At 42.5% G+C, this 17,928-nt stretch overlaps 1 protein-coding gene across 3 annotated transcripts in view; it reads left to right on the plus strand.

Annotated features, from left to right (window-relative positions):
- The first annotated feature begins 4,259 nt into the window (after window positions 1-4,259).
- Window positions 4,260-17,928, plus strand: part of eng (endoglin) — an 88,257-nt gene continuing 74,588 nt past the window's right edge. For 2 of the 3 annotated variants that reach the window (XM_084324060.1, XM_084324062.1), the window contains exon 1: window positions 4,260-4,388. The gene's annotated coding sequence lies outside the window, so the exon portion shown is untranslated. The remainder of the gene's footprint in view (window positions 4,389-17,928) is intronic. The other variant, XM_084324061.1, reaches the window with a different exon arrangement.

Here is a 17,928-nt window from a genome sequence, read left to right on the forward strand (position 1 = left end):
ACATTGCCAAGTTGTCCCCTCACTCTAAGAAAACTGTTGAAAGATGAAACACAAGTGTTGTTCACGCCATTCATTTAGGATGATCATGAAGAACTCAATACAAAATTGTTTAAATTATGTGTGTGTGTGTGTTTGTGAGAGAGAGAGAGAGAGAGAGAGAGAGAGAGAGAGAGAGAGAGAGAGAGAGAGAGAGAGAGAGAGAGAGAGAGAGAGAGAGAGAGAGAGAGAATGACCATGGCTGTTTTGTTGCCAGCACTACCTTGTTGTAACCAAGGTAACAGCATCTCATACAATTCTCCAGAATGAGAAGCCCAGTGGAAATACAGTCATTATGGTCATCATCGGACAAGACAATGGTAGGATATGGTACAGAGGTACTAGTAATAACAATAATAATACTCACCTCGTTCTGAGAAACGTAGACAGACTCATGCGGTGTCTCTCTACTACAGCAATCACAATCCCTTCTTGTCAACGATGCTTCAGTTACATGTTCAGGAAAGCAGGATGTGATTCAGTGCTTACTGTGTAACATTAAGGGATATGATTGGGAGTAACCACCACTTGAGGAATATTCGAGGAATGCTAGTTCCTATTTTCGCCACAAGAGGTCAATGTTACACCCAAGTTTAACATGACTAAAATACTGCAGTAGGTCCAGAGCCGTCTAGCTGCTAGCCTATGCAGACTGCTCGAGGCATCTTCGTCTTCATCATCATCATCATCAATACACGTTTGAACTCCCCATTCAACGATAGTAGGCCAAAGGTACAACATGTACTACAGAAATAACTGACTTGCTATAGCTAAATGTATATTATTGTATTATACCTACTTTTTTATTCTGTTTGTTGCTTTTTATTCCTTTATGCTGTGTGGAGGAAACCGAAAGTAAGAATCCCATTGTACTTGTTGCATATGGCAAATAAACCAATCTGAATCTGAATCTGAAATGTCAGAGACCCACACTATATTCTAATGTATATGTTTAACCATTTTTAACCGGTAGGCTAATTATGAATTGAAAATGGGGGACCCTGATCATGTAAACAAGACAAACGTCTTTCTCTGGTCTGCATCCCCTTAACAATTGTGTGTATTGAGCCACGTGTATTGTACCCATTCTGCAATCTGTTAAATAAAGTTTTCATTAATTCATTCAATTACCATAAACCGGGTTCATCCGACTTTCTCCAATAATGCCGGTCGGCCGACGCGCAGAGCCTTGACGTGAGTGCCGCTCATTAGCAGACTCCGGACAGTGGGAGTGGTGCAGAAGTAAAGTTGCGCCCGCCCGCCCGGATACATGCAGGCGCGGAAAGTTTCCACAGTTGTGTGTTTCCAGAGTACGCGACTGATCGCCACACGAGCAGCGTGGATTATTAATAAGGCATTTTTCAAGAGAGCAGGGTTCTACTTTTTACATGTGAGTAGTTCTGCACTTCTCAACTTGTCACACTTTGCTGTGGTAAAGAGAGAATACTATTTACTCTCTGTGTGCATTCTTGACCAATGATAATAAAACACAAATAACGGGAGGCTGTTCCTGTGGTGAATTTGTCTGTAATAATAGTAGTCTAATACTCGCCTATAGTCTGTGAGGGAATCTTTATTGTTGTTATAATAATAATTATAATTATAATTATAATTATAATAATAATAATAATAATAATTATTATTATTATTATTATTATTATTATTATTATTATTATTATTATTATTATTATTATTATTATTATTATTATTATTATTATTATTATTAAACGCAAAATCTAGCCTATTTGAAAATATTAGCCTATGATTTATTCTCTCTCTCTCTCTCTCTCTCTCTCTCTCTCTCTCTCTCTCTCTCTCTCTCTCTCTCTCTCTCTCTCTCTCTCTCTTTCTCTCTCTCACACACATACACAAACACACACACATCATTTAACAATTTTGTATTGAGTTCATGGTCATCCTAAATTAATGGCATGAACAACATGTGTTTCATCTTTCAACTGTTTTCTTAGAGTGAGGGGACAACTTGGCAATGTGCAAGAAGTATGTACAGACTAGTATTTCAATATCAGACAACCTTCACCACAAGGTCTCTCTCTCTCTCTCTCTCTCTCTCTCTCTCTCTCTCTCTCTCTCTCTCTCTCTCTCTCTCTCTCTCTCTCTCTCTCTCTAAAGCATGTATCTAGCTTGTCTCTTCAGAGGCTGGGTAATTGCTTACAGTGTAGAAGCTCCAGTTTGTGGAAATAACGTGACTTTTTGTTTTGCCGTGGAACGGCGTAAACAGTTTATACAGGCCTTTCCCCTAGTTCTATATGAATCATATAACAAGAGCAGTCTCGCTCTTATCAGATCTCTCGGCATTGTGATATTATTTAAAGAAAGAGACGCCGTGCGCTTCCTGACAGACAGACTCGGCCAGACATGACTGACCACCGGATAACCCCAGGTCCCAGGGCCTCACTGTGCACTGTTGAACGCATAACAACAGATACTGACCACTGTTTCAAGCAGAACGTTTTTATATAAGTTTATTTTATTTCCTTTTTTTGTTAGAGGGAACTTGTTTAAGTTTAGTTTAAGTAGCTTATCTGATGCTTATGTTTACATGTAACTGCTGCTACTACTAGCAGTGCTATGGTTCAACTGCAGGCCTATTTAATCCGATAGAAATAGTTGCTTGTCTCTATTATTGTGACCTGAGAGACAGAAGAGACCCACCTCTGAGTGACCTGAGAGACAGAAGAGACCCACCTCTGACTGACCTGAGAGACAGAGAAGACCCACCTCTGACTGATCTGAGAGACAGAAGACCCACCTCTGAGTGACCTGAGAGACAGAAGAGACCCACCTCTGACTGACCTGAGAGACAGAAGAGACCCACCTCTGACTGACCTGAGAGACAGAGAAGACCCACCTCTGAGTGACATGAGAGACAGAAGAGACCCACCTCTTAGTGACCTGAGAGACAGAAGAGACCCACCTCTGAGTGACATGAGAGACAGAAGAGACCCACCTCTGACTGACCTGAGAGACAGAAGAGACCCACCTCTGACTGACCTGAGAGACAGAGAAGACCCACCTCTGACTGACCTGAGAGACAGAAGAGACCCACCTCTTAGTGACCTGAGAGACAGAAGAGACCCACCTCTGAGTGACCTGAGAGACGAGAGAGACCCACCTCTTAGTGACCTGAGAGACAGAAGAGACCCACCTCTGAGTGACCTGAGAGACAGAAGAGACCCACCTCTGAGTGACCTGAGAGACAGAAGAGACCACCTCTGACTGACCTGAGAGACAGAGGAGACCCATCTCTGACTGACCTGAGAGACAGAAGAGACCCACCTCTGAGTGACCTGAGAGACAGAAGACCCACCTCTGACTGAGCGATCGATGCCCATTATCTGGCCATGTCCAACATCAGGAGCTTTATCTGCTAATTATCCAATTTACGAATCATCCCGTTTTGATATTTGACCCAGCAGCTTTTTAATCAAACATCTCAGTGGTGTGAGAGAGAGAGAGGGGGGGGGGGACATTTATTAGAAATCTCCATGTTAATCATCGCAACCATCGGTGTTAATCAGACCAGTGTCTGATTGCTGCCGTCCAGGAAGGGCCCCCAGGATGGAAAATAAATTCCATAATAAGCTCAGATAACACTGTCCTAAAGAGAGAGAGAGAGAGAGAGAGAGAGAGAGAGAGAGAGAGAGAGAGAGAGAGAGAGAGAGAGAGAGAGAGAGAGAGAGAGAGAGAGAGAGAGAGAGAGAGAGAGAGAGAGAGGGGATAAGGCATGCTTATAATCTTGGCAATACCATCTCAGCATTTAAATTTTCAATGGGGTATATGGATGTATACGGAGGGTCCTCTAAAGTGTTTAGCAAAGCACATCAGATATTGTATCATTTATCATTGAGTTACTGAAGTATAATTGTATCAGTATAGGCATGGAACAGACCCAGCATATTATGTTCTCTATATATTATTCCTGTACTGTGTAATGTCACTTTCTGTGATGCTCATAAACGGCATTCTCCGTTCTCTGACGTATGCTTAGTTTCACGGAGGCGTTCCTGACATTGATTGGCAACGTCTCTCCACATTAGCTATCTGCATCCCTACGGCATCCCTTCACTCACGCCCCACCTTTCCCTCCTCCCTACTGTAGCTGACCTTTCACCTATCAAGACTGGATTGTCCGCTCAACCGCTGCCACAGTCACTGCTGCGCTGCCATTGGACAAGGACGCTTCAAGTCATCACCTGAGCCCTAGACGCCGGCTAGAGAGACCAGCTAAACCCAGACCTGGACCTCAAACCTCAGGAGAGATGGAGAGTTACAGAGCGCTGTTAGCCTTGCTCCTGTCGTGCACGCCACCACCACCACCGCAGCCTCAGGTAAGAATATCAGTTGGTCTTCAACGTCGTCCGCAATCTTCATCCTCGCTGGGCCGGGGTTCCGTGCCAGGGTCCTTGCCGGGGTGATTTCGGTTGACCGCTACCGTGCGAGCCTCCGAAAAGGAGTCTAGCTGCAGCTTGAGACCCGGGCTTTGTTTCCTGCGAACGAAGAGTTCAAAGGCAGGTATTAACCCGCTTCTCGACCCGTTGTGGCTTTGTTAGTCCAACCTCGTTCAATTCTCCAAACCAGTGACAACTTCTGTATGAACAGCTGTTTCAAGTTGGACTCTAAACTGTTAGGATTACCGTGGGTTTGTTTTTCTTTGGGGAGGGGGGGTAGTAGTATGATGGTATGATGGTTTAGGCGCAAAGTGATGGTGTTTGATCATGTCTTGGCTCTGAGAGACAATAATTCCATAATCTTCTTTCATTAAACCCAGCTCATGAGGGATATGTAGTCTGCATTTTCTATAACATTTCATCTCCGCCCCCCTAAGGAGAGTGCATAGTATAATTGTATTCTTTTTTGTGGCAGTAGAAAGAGACATAACAGAGGAGAGATATGATATACCGTAGGACAGCGCGGCACAAGCTGGGAGGGGTGTAAAAAGTACCCAGAAATTATACTTAAGTGAACGTATTGGTACCGTCTCAAAATCTGACTCAAGTAAAAGTCAAAGTATCTGGCTAAAAACACACGTGAGTAAAAGTAAAAAAGTCCTACTTTTAAATGTACTTAAGTACTAAAAAGTAAAAGTAATTTTTTTTTAAAGGGATAGACCAGGGGTCTCAAACTCATTCCATCGTGGGCCAAGTTTTCATTTTAACTATACATTGCACCAGGTGAGTTAGTTGAAGAGGTGAGCCAATTAGTGAAATCATCAGCTGGTGTTTAGGCAAGGCTGGAATGAAACCAAGCATACACTCTGCCCACAATGGAATGTGTTCTGCGATAGACAATGCTGAAATGAAAGGACACTTTTTTTGCATTAAAATTATTTAATGCACTTCTCCATTGAAGGTAAACTAACATTGGACGGCATTCACATCACAGCATGAATAATATCACAATATTAAAAACAGAATGGTGTATCCTGAATAATATCACAATATTAACCACAGCATACTGGATTATCCTGAATAATATCACAATATTAAAGGCAGAATACTGGAGTACCCTGAATAATATCACAATATTAAAGACAGAATACTGGAGTACCCTGAATAATATCACAATATTAAAGACAGAATACTGGAGTACCCTGAATAATATCACAATATTAACCACAGCATAATGCGGATCTGACTGTCTATTCTTCTGATAAGATGCCCGCTTTCTAGTGTTGCACAAGGACCAATCAGCATGGGTATGGGCGGGTTCATTTTCCATTGATGGGGATTTGATTGGCTGTTTACCTGCGGTCGCAGGATTAATAACGTTAATGTTAGTTCGGCCAGATAAACAATTAAAATATACTAATTAAAATGGTTGGACCTGTGAGATTTGTACTTTGTACTTTGTAGGTCTGCATTTTAAATGTAAGGAGTAAAAAGTATGTTTTTTTTTCTCTGAAATGTAATGGAGTAAAAGTACAAAGTATACAAACCTAATAATACTCGAGTAAAGTACAAATTCCCCAAAACAGTACTTAAGTATTGTAACGAAGTACAATTACTCAAGTACTTTACACCCCTGGCTGGGATTCAAACCTGTGGAGGAGCAAGTGAATGTATTCCAAGGCCAACGTGCAGAAACACAACCAAACCGCCAGGGCAAACCTTTCTGTCCATCTTTTGTTTCAGCGTCACGTCGTTCCTGCGAGGCACATGCCAGGAAGTGAATATTCATTTTTGGAGTCAGTGCGGGCAAAACAGAATTATTATCAATCGTTCAAGCTCTGCGTTGCATTATTCCACAAAGCAGAAATGAGGTTATCCAATCCAATTATCCAGTTCAGATATCCTTGGTGTCAGAGTTATTCCAACACTGGAAACAGGTACAAGAGAGTGTTTTAGAGGCGAACACCATTGGAAATACAGGGGTATTTTGTATATATTAGCCAAGCTATCACCCTACAGGGACACACCTGTTTCAGATGATTACTTTCTTATAGTATATATTCAGATTCTAAGTGTTTTATTGCCCATATTTATTATGTATAATATAACTGATAGGGCATACAGACCCTCATCTGCATCTCTGATTACACGGTTCACTTGCTCATATTCTTACATTGAGTTAATTATATTGTTTACACTGCTTATTTTTTATCTCTTCTATAACGTTTTGCTTATATTTATGTCTTCTACTATTACCATGCCCATACCTGTACGCTCCCCCCTCCCCCATGTTGCTATGATGCCCGAATTTCCCCAAGGGGATCAATAAAAGGAATATCTTATCTTATCTTATAAGCAGAAGGTGTGTAATAATTACCAGTAGGTGACTGGTTGTGCTACTGCAAGGAGACAGAAAAGCACGTTTTCCAGAAGTGAAGATGTGAAGCCTTGCCATGAGAAAACATCAAGTGATAGATTATAAGCAAAAAACTAATTTAAAACGCTTTAAATGGCCCAACATTTTACGCGAGGCATTGGATCTGACGGAAGGATTTGTCGCTACAGCACCGGCTGAGATCATAGCTGTCAGTTTTAAGGCGTCCCATTTGCATGGGTCCCAGTTGACTGTCCCTCGCAAGGCTTTCAGCTTCATAGAGGTTGTAGGTTCCAGTCTCCACTGTGTACGTATTCTGTGTGGGGAATTTTAGCTACGGAGCTGCACCTCTCAGGGGGGGCCTAGCCGAGGCTGCGTACGTCTTCACGCCCCGAGCAGTATCACCCGTTGGGAGCCATGCGTTGACTGTCTGGGGAACTCCTGGGTTGTATAGTTGACATCGAGGGGACGCCTACACCGTTTCCTACAGTACTACATGGTGTTTAACCCCACCCCCCCACTTTTAACAGATGATATATCTGCTCGCTGACTGTTGACCCTGGAGGCCTTCTTTGTAGTACTCCACAATGCCTCGTTACGCCGACTGCTTCTGCGGTAGCTCTCCACGGGAAGAGTGGGTGGTGTGTGCTTGCGTGTGTTTGCGTGTGCGTTTGAACGTGTGTTTGAGTGTGCGTTTGAATGTGTGTTAGAGTGTGCGTTTGAGTGTGTGTTTGGGTATGTGTTTGAGTGTGTGTGTGTGTGTGTGTGTGTATGTGTGTGTGTGTTTGAGTGTGTGTTTGAGTGTGTGTTTGAGTATGTGTTTGAGTGTGTGTGTGTGTGATGTGTGTGTGTGTTTGAGTGTGTGTTTGTGTGTGTGTGTGTGTTTGAGTGTGTGTGTGCGTGCGCGTGTGTTTGAGTGTGTGTGTGCGTGCGCGTGTGTTTGAGTGTGTGTGTGCGTGCGCGTGGGTTTGTGTGTGTGTGTGTGCGCGCATGTTATCTCCTGGTTCCTCTGAACTCCTTGTAGTCAGTGGTTTGTTGCCCGCTGCTTGCCCTCACCGCAGTCACCCCACAGGGGCCTGTAGTACCTCATCCTGATGGGGGGGGGGGCACAGTTCTTCCCTATGGGGGAGCATGGCATCCCCCCCCCCCCCCCCCCCCCCCACTGTGCTTCCGTCCTACCCCGACGTCTCTCTCTCTCCACGGGCAGGAGAAAAAGTACAAAAGCGATTATCCAGCCGCCGGAGAGGGAGGGAGGGGCGCCTGAAGGGGACCTCGGGGGGGGGGGGGGGAGCTGACAGGAGAGAGAGAGAGAGAGAGAGAGAGAGAGAGAGAGAGAGAGAGGAGGTGGTAGCTCGACAGCAGGCGAGGGAGGCACCATAGGGACCTGCATCCTCAGGAAGTCATGATGGAAGCTGGTGATGAAGGGGCGGGGGGGAAAGCTGGGGGGGGGGGGGGGGGGTGTGGTGCAACAGTTGGTGGAGGAGAGAGAGAGAGGGTAGATGGGGGGTGGGGGGGGGGGTGTAGGGGCGGTGTTATGTAACCATCCAAGAACACATCAGTGGCGTGGTGTGGGGGTGGGGGTGGAGGTAAAGAGGGAGGAAAGAGAGACAGATGAAGAGACAAAGGAGAAAGAGAGAGAGAGAGAGAGAGAGAGAGAGAGAGAGAGAGAGAGAGAGAGAGAGAGAGAGAGAGAGACAGAGACAGAGACAGAGACATAGAAAAGGGAATATGGAGGGGAGAGGTGGTTGGGAGACCGAGGGAAAATGACGAGGAAGAAGAAGAAAGAACATTGGGGACAGATGAGTTAGAGAGAGACAGAGAAAGAGAGAGAGAGAAAGAGAAAGAGAGAAACCTACCCCCCTGTTGGAGTCTACATAGGCCACCCCCCCCCCCCCCCCCCCCCCGCACCACAGTGAGCCCTCTGCCCGCAGCCAGACTGGGTGGCACGGAGACGCAGTGACGCGACCGCTTGTCGCTCCCCCAGACCGATTTCTATCTCCCGCCCCTGTTGCAATTAACAATCCATTTTTGACAGACTTGCTTTTTCCGCTCTTTGAGTGTGTGTGTGTGGCGGAGGGGAGGGGGTCTCATCGAGGATATTATATCTCACTTGCGTGTGATGTGTTCCTCTTTCGTTTGCACTTCACTGGTTATGTGATGGTTCTTGGTGTGGTATCGTATCCTGTTTTGTGCGCGTTACGAACAATGTTGTGGTTGTGGGTTTACAGTATCTTCAGAGAAAAGAAGGCCAGTGATTTTGAAGTGGTGTGTGTGTGGTGCGTGTGTGTGTGTGTGTGTGTGTGTGTGCGTGTGTGTGTGTGTGTGTGTGTGTGTGTGTGTGTGTGTGACTGTGTGTGTGTGTGTGTGTGTGTGTGTGTGTGTGTGTGTGTGTGTGTGTGTGTATGTGTGTGTGTGACTGTGTGTGTGTGTGTGTGTGTGTGTGTGTGACTGTGTGTGTGTGTGTGTGTGTGTGTGTGTGTGTGTGTGTGTGTGTGTGTGTGTGTGTGTGTGTGTGTGTGTGTGTGTGTGTGTGTGACTGTGTGTGTGTGTGTGTAGTGGTGTAGTGTAGTGTTGTGTCGGATCCTTTCCAGTTCTTCTGAGTTATGTTTGCCTTGATGTAAGTTGTTAACAGGGCACTCCCCTCCTGCGATGAGACATATATCAAAGTGGTTTAGAACACGTTTTGCTCGCCCTGTGTTGCAGGGGGGGGGGGGGGGGGCAATGCATTACGCCATTACCTATAGTTAATAGGCCGGTAGGCTTGCTTTCATGCTGCAAATCCATTACATTTTAGCGCTGTTTAATATTTCATGTTTATAAAAACTTGTTTTTGCTTCCCACGCATCCAATCATCGCTCATCTCTAAAGAGGTTCTTGTCCCAAGGAAGTCTTCCCATTAGCCTCGCACTAGTGCTGTGAATGAGGCCCGTCGTTAGTGTTCTCCAAAAGGAAAACAAACAGCGGCGCCGCTCAAACTGTCCATCTAACTCCCAAGCGAGAACGATGATGAAGGTATAAAACAAAGTGGCTGACAGTTCAGCGTACGTGCTCTTCGTCTTCATCATCAACGCTACCAACCATAGAAAGGAGGCCTGGGTCTTGTATGGCTTTCTTGCCCACAGGCAGTGCATCCTCCCTGGGTCTGTTTGAGGTCTTTGAGGCCCCCCCCCCCCCCCCCCCCCCCCCTCCGGTACAGGCTGCTTGGCCGGCAGTGGCGTGAGCCCTAAACGCCTCATTAGGAACCGGCGAGATAAAGCTCTCGTCAGCATGGCGACCGCTTGTGCCCAGGCCAGCATGCCCGCCGCCGTCTGTCCAGATAAGGAATGGCGTTGTGCATTTCTTATCTCTGGGGTCTCTGTCTGCCCATGAACTACTGGGGGGGGGGGGGGGGTCTGCTCATGACATCTACACAAGAAATGTACCTGTCCCTGAAGATAGAGTTGGACTGAAAACTGCTGTTTGGTCAGTTGGGTTGTATGTCTTTTAAACAGTGGTTCAGGATTTTAATTATTATTATTATAATTTTTTTGGACCCCAAGAGTCTTTGAAGGTGTCCCACACTGTAAAAAAATTTAAGTAAAATCACGGGAAATTCACTGTATTATTTCAGATTACTTTTGTTTTTCTACTTTAAGTGTAAATGCCATACAAATACAGTAAATTACAGCTTTTTTTCTTACAGTGCAGGTGGTCTCTGGAAAAACAAGGAACAGTTTAGTTTTGCTAAGATTTTATTTAATTTTTTCTTTTTTGCAATTCGCCTGGCAACATGCCCAGCAACGTGCTGTGATTGTGCCATAGCCATGTTATATTGCAAAGGCCTTACGACATAGTAAAGGCCTTCATGCCAAGTGGCTAGCTTGCCCATTGACACTGTTGCCCGATTGCCCGGGGCAAGTAAAATATTGGGGAGGGTGGAGTTTTACCTTCTGGCTGTGTTTTTCTTTTGTTCACACAACTTGAGATCTGTCCATAAACACTAGAATGTGCACTCTCTCTCTCCCCCTCTTCCTCACTGTCTCCAACACGCAAACTTGCACACGTATGCACCAGCCGCCCAATCATCCACTGACAGACGAGGCGGCGAAATGGGCTGCGCTGGTTATCCGCTTATGACAGAGAACATTATATCACGGAGGAGGAGGAGGAAGAAGAGGAGGACTAGAGACTAGAGAATAGACAACTAATAATGAGCACTGTTCATGTTTTGTCATACTACTGTATATAATTGTATAATATTGTTAGCAGAGGGGGGGGTTATGATAATGCCTTCATCGGGAGATCGTGCCGCACTTAATTTCTATTCATAACTTGCACCGCAGCCACTCTGACACTTTGTCAGCTATGTTATTACCATGCAGAGAGCGGGCCGTAGTACCTTCTGTACACAGTGGCTATCCTGGCATAGCAACCAGTAGCTACTACAGTAGTTGTAGCAGCTAATTCAAAAAGCCCTGTGGAAAGATGTAAATTATTAAACACTTACATTAGACCGACAGTTGTGGCAAAATAATTATTTCCACAGTAAGAAAAGTTTATTCCTGACACCATAATATACAGTAGCGTTCAGCCTCTCTGGCTGGGGGACTTCCTGAAAGCATGTTGTTTCACCTGGGGGGCGGCCGGCGGGGCCTTACACGCGTCACACAGAGTGTTGTGTGTGACATTCTCATCGGCTCGCATTGGGTTGTCTCGTCGCTTTTTAGATATGCTTGCTAGCAATACCGTAACCTACAAAGTTGTTCATTAACCCTTTCACTACCAAAGGGTTAACACTTTCACTACCCCACTATAGAAGGTTAACCTTTCACTACCACACTACAGAAGGTTAACCGTCTGTAGTGTGGTAGTGAAAGGTTAACAATCTGTAGTGTGGTAGTGAAAGGTTAACCGTCTGTAGTGTGGTAGTGAAAGGGTTAATCTTTGCCTTAACTCCAAGGTTAGATCTACAGGAGACCTCACGCCTAATTGTAACTTCAAACAGAGATGATTTAAAAATGTTTTTGTGATACACGATGATACACTTAGATATTTTTCTCATTCTCCTTGTAACTACAACCATGACATGACTTCCCTGCAGATTTTCAAATTACTTTTACCTGACCATTTGCCATAACGTTATGCTATAAAATGTGTTAGTTTTGCCTAGTGTTCTAGATAAAACTAGCCCATACTAACCCAAATTGAAATTTTCATCAACCAAAATAAGTCATGGCTTTTGTCCTGCATTGTCCTTCAAGGTGCACACAGGTGATCATATAAAGTAGCCTATGATGAAACAAAGTGCAATTTATTTTCATTATCTCCCAGGTCACATACCAAACTCTAAGTAATTTCCTCACTTACTTACTTCTATTGCCAGGGGTAGGAAACATTTTCTCAAGTTCCACATCAAACGTTTTCTGTTCTATCTACTTGAGGGTCCTTAGCATGGGAAAGTTTGGGAACTCGTCACCAAACTACATTTCAGTTGGTGCAATACAGGCAGTTTATGTTGCAACTCCTTTGGGTCTTATAATTTGGATATATTAGTGTTTGTCAAAGCAGATCATTAAAAATAACTGAGGGGTGTGTGTGTGTGTGTGTGTGTGTGTGTGTGTGTGTGTGTGTGTGTGTAAGCATGTGCTAGGCCTGCCACGATAACACATTTTGCTGGGCGATTAATTGCCCCCGAAAATATCGCGATAAGCGATATTATTGCAACCGGTTAGAGAATTTTTTTTTTGAGAAATTTATTTCCCAAAACTTTTATTTTGAAGCCCACCGCTCCGTCTTTTCCGGTGTTTTAGACTTTTATTTTGAAGCCCACCGACCGGACCGGAAGTATTGTTGTGATTATCAGGTACTTTTTGGGTACTTTTTTAGTCCCTGCTCTGTCGTGGTTCCAAGCGAGTAGAAGTGGTACCAGAAAAGTCACGTGAAACACTGCAGACCACTGATTGGTCAGAATAGAGACGCGTCACTCGTTGGAGAGTCTGAGGGAGTCTGAACGAAAACAGAAAGCCGCCATCTTTAATGTCTCGCATAGGATTTCATAATCATTATGTTTGCAGCAGGCACAAGTGCAATAAACAAAGGATACAGTCACTGTGTATTCTGCCTCATTTATTGATTAAACAAAACCGACATCAACACAATTTGCCACCGAGCGGAGAGTTTAGTCTCGCAAAAAGATCGCTGACTTGTTAAGGCTTGTTGTTAGGTTAGGTGCTAATGTTGTGCTAGCATTTTAGCATGGCTATCGTACATAGCGTGATCAATATAACTCGCTATTGATTGTTTGTATGAGTAACGTTAATGCTAGTAGAATAGACACAATGAGGGGTAACGTTAGCCCCACGGAGCTCCTGTGCTGTGCTCTGTAGTAAAGCCAGCGGCCCGCCTCCCAACACGGACAGTGACTGACAAGGGGCACTGGTTCCGCCTCATTAAAACAAACGCGCAAATAGCAATTAATCGCGCCCGTCAAAATCATTGCATTAATTTTTATTATCGCGGCAATTAATCGATTTATTGCTTATCGCGGCAGGCCTAGCATGTGCACATCTCTCTCTCATGCTGCTGCGGTATTTCAATACAAAGATACAATTCATTAATTGAATAAAATACGTCAAGGCAAGAAGGCAGGTGGACTCTGCATGCATACAGGTGAACACGCAGCCAGTCTTTCTTGGCACAATGTTTTAGTTACACAGCAAACCACTGAAGACTTCACCGGTGTTGGTGACAGATGGATTCTATCTGACATAGATTTCAGCACATTTTATAGAGGATCAGATTCACATCCTTGGGCTGCAGGACGAGAGAGGAAACATCTGTGTCACAACACACCTATCCTACAGTATGCTGGATGTTTTGCCCACCATGTAGAATTCCAGAAATAATATTTATATATTTATTTATATACTGTAGCCACCGCTTCTCTTCAGTATTTGAAAAGATGAAGCCTGGGACCCAGGATAGATCTATAAAGTGCCGGGTTATATCATTTAACATTAGGGTTAACCAATTCAACGTTAACAACAGAAAGTTGAAAGTTGAAAGCTAATGTACCCCCCAACCCCCCAGAAGAAGAAAAACACATTCAAGTGAAAAGACAGGAAAAAAGAAGCAAGGCTTGAAGTCTGTTTGCATCAATAATGGTATATTTTCTGACTTCAACTTAAATGCACTATGTGCACTTTCAGCACCATGGACAGCTGAACATATAGAATTAATCCAGACAATCCCCTTAATTAAAAACTGAAACAATTACACGTTTGCTTTGGAATGAGCCTCTCTTTTCTCTTCAATTCCCTCAAATTAAATGCCATCCCCTTAAAGGGGAAACTATCTTATAAATGGCCTTTTTCACTGTTTAGCATTGTTTCATAGCTATGTGGACTTATATTAATATGATCTATGTCTCTAATTCTCATATTGACGCATTCTTCCAATTCTCCTCTCACAATATTCACCCTCACTGAACTGAGTCATCTGAAAATGTGCTGATCTGTGATGTCAGAGATGTCTCAGCTGCATAATAATGTGCACGGTTGGCCCCTTGCAGCAGCACCGTGGCCTCCCAGCCTCAAAACGGCTTAAGATCTTGAGGTAGAAAAATGCTGTTTTTGAGTAGTTGATTGGAAATACAAAACAATGAATAAAAAAAATAAAAAAATTACAGAGGTGTTCCATAGACTCACAGGAATTGTGTAAAAGTGCCCAAATAGTGAAAGAAATAGTAAAATAGTTCCCCTTTAAACAAATGCCATATTCTTCTTGGTAATGAAAGTGCGTCCATACCTCCCAGCATGATTTGAGAGAGACTGTTAACCTCTTAAGCCCCAGCCATATTTTCAGAAAATGTGCCTAAAAGTACATTATACCCAAGGCCGGGGCCTAGGAGTTCTAGGGACATCTATGGACTTCAGGGAATATATTCCCACTGTGAGAAATATTACAATGATTGAGTAAATTGTAATGAACCAAAGGAGAATATAAATTATTATTATTTTTAATAATTATTATTGTTATTATCGGCCTACAGATAAAAAAAAAAAGTATTTAACCTTACAAACAACAACAAATTCTTACTTTATTTATTGTCAAAAGTATGCATAATGTTGTGTTAATTCCACAACAAGAGATATGTAATGTTAATTACGGGGGGGGGGGGGGGGGGGGGGTCGGTATCGATTGATATCGGTATCGGAAATTAAGAGTAGGACAATATCGGTATATCGGATATCGGTAAAAAAGCCAATATCGAGCATCCCTATTATTAATACATTTTCTTTTCATCTTTGATGGGGAATAACACCATGCGAACATTGACCAAAAGTGAAAGATTCAGCTCATGAGCTCATTCAGTACCTTCTTGAGATCAAGTTTACCAAAGATCTAAGCAAACAAACAAAGGGCAGATGATTTACAGGGTTTTTTGTAGATACAGTACTGAATTTAGCCATCCGGACACATGCTATTTGAAATATTAATATAGAATATCAGGCCTATAAATGACCTTATGGTCAAGTTATAAATCTATGGATCGGCCCAAATGTCCTCTTTCCGATGGTAGAGTTAAATCTGGATTTAGTACCACCAGGCTCCCGGTACAGGGCAGCAAAGACCGTGAGTGAAATCTGCTGTAAGTAGTTACTTTTGTATAATGTCCATAGCTCCGTCATCTTTTACCCGATTGAGACACGCTTTTTTTCTAGACGTTCACAGAAAGGCAAAGAAACAATAATATTTTATGGCAATAACGTAGAGGTTTGTTCGACCCATGAGATATAAACATGATTTTCACATCAATATTCTTTTTTGAACAAATGTTTTTTTATTTTCCCTTTTTTTAACATGAAACTAGACAAACAATACAGTAACAGTAATAATCAATGATAAATCACAGGACAATAACAGAAATAATAATAACAATAATGACAGTCCAGTAATTAAATCAGAATGAATGTAGGAATCCACTATTTCATTTAACATCAGAAAATTACAAATTTATATGCTTCCCTTTATCTTCTCCACCACAGCTACCCAGACTGCTATGCTGGCTTCATTAACACCTAACATTTGTGCAGTGGATATCTCTAGATAAATCACATCGAGATAGGTAAGAACCCATACCTTCCGGCACATTTTATCCGGTTGAATCAACTTTTTGGCAGCCGTAAGACCGGCCAAGATTTGTCTCTTTACATGTACAGAGGTCGATAACTGAGAAACATCATTCAACAACAATACAGAAGGCAGTGTAGGTATGGTCAGAGATTAAAATTCTGATAATTGAGTGGTTACTTTTTCCCAGAAAATCTTAACAGGAGGGCATTCCCAATACATATGCATATATGTACCAATAGCACCGTTTGAACACAAGGAGCATCGATAATCTTGTCTGAGACCCATTAGGTGCAAACGTCTAGGAGTCAGGTAAGTCCTATGAACAAAATTAAGATTAATCTGTTGGTGATCTGGGTTGCGTGATGATAGCCCAACGTTTTCCCAGACTGCATCCCAATCAACTTCCAGATTTGGGATATCCTTCCTCCAAACCGAGTCTAGGGGAAGGTCCTCATATGAGGACGTAAGTAAGTGGTGATAAAAGTCAGAGACAAAGCCTCTCGACGTCTCCTTGTCATAAAATAATTTGTGAAATCTGTGGTGCTCAAGTGGAATATTTAATGGGACTCCACTTCACATCAATATTTGTAATATAAAGTTGTTTGTTTGCGGCTGGTGTGAGCTGGGTAGTGTAGTTTTATGAAATTTAGACGTCAATCGAAAGCCCTGGGTCTCCTTTTTCTTAGGACTACAACAATTTCATGACGGCTTCCTGTCCTTGCTTCTAAATCGTCCGTTTTCCAGTGCAATGCGCAGAGATTCTTACCTAATAACACTTAAAATCATTGGTAAACAAACGTAGTGCTGTAAATATACACTTTGACTGCTGTTTTGATAGGGTTAGAGTCTTTACTCTTGGCTACATTTGAAAAAGAAACACAACATCACTTAATACGGACTGTAATGATCTATTTGTGACGTGAAATAAAGCTCGGCCCGGTACCGATCCGGTAAGAGGTTAAAGGTGCACTATGTAGTTTTGAGAGAGATACTTGTTTAAATTGGCAGAGCCTGCTTTAATTTGAGAATGTACTCGTTTTTATTAGTTTACACCATTAGTAGTGTTAGTAGTGAAAGAAATTACTGAATGTTGAGTTGCTTACTGTTTCTAACTGCAATTAAAGCTGTTAGCTTTGAATATATATGTATATATATAATAATTATATATATATATATATATATATAATATATATATATATATATCACTGATTCTTGAGAGTCGGGACAAAACACTTTTTAATATTATATTTTGAGAATGCACACTATATTGATTAGAGTTGTATATTCATGTAGAGAAAGGTCTGAGCTATTTAACCATGTAAAGGTGCGGGCTCTACATAGAAAAACATTTTGAACAAATTCACATGTTTCCCTTTGAAACTTGATTTGGGTTAACTCCGTCAGACACACAAAAAAGTATATAATTCTAATTATTCCAGTCCAACAAGAATCTAAGGTTCTGAAGTATGTTGTAATAGTGTTTAGTTACTCTGGTATGCAATCAAATATAATATATAAACCTCAGGTGTAATTTCACACTATTCTGAAAACACAGATTTAGAAATATTTGCATTTTCAAACTTTGTTTTTAATTTTGATATGATAAAAAAAAGATCATTAAGTAAATAAGACAAGAGGATGAAGATCTGATGCTCCTTTATTACTTAAACAACATAAACTGAAGAAGGAATTTGTATTTTCCACAGAATTAACATTCACCACATTCAGGGGAAGGAAAAGGGGTCCTCAGGGATAGAGCTAGCCATGCTATTGCCTGATTTAATTAGGTTTATGAAAAGGTCTGACAGAGTTGACATAAACTGAGGACACAACTTTGATAGGTAGATTTCTATGGGCAATATTATTTGAGTTTCATGGCATGCATTGTTTTATACATGTATAACCCTTATCTTTGATTTGATATGTATGTTTTCACAAGTGGAGAGGTCTTTCAAGCTTTTTTGGGCTGGTCAATAATGTAACCCCTTGCTG

The sequence above is a fragment of the Notolepis coatsorum genome (genome assembly GCF_963971535.1).
Source record: "Notolepis coatsorum genome assembly, chromosome: 11".
NCBI lineage: Eukaryota > Metazoa > Chordata > Actinopteri > Aulopiformes > Paralepididae > Notolepis > Notolepis coatsorum.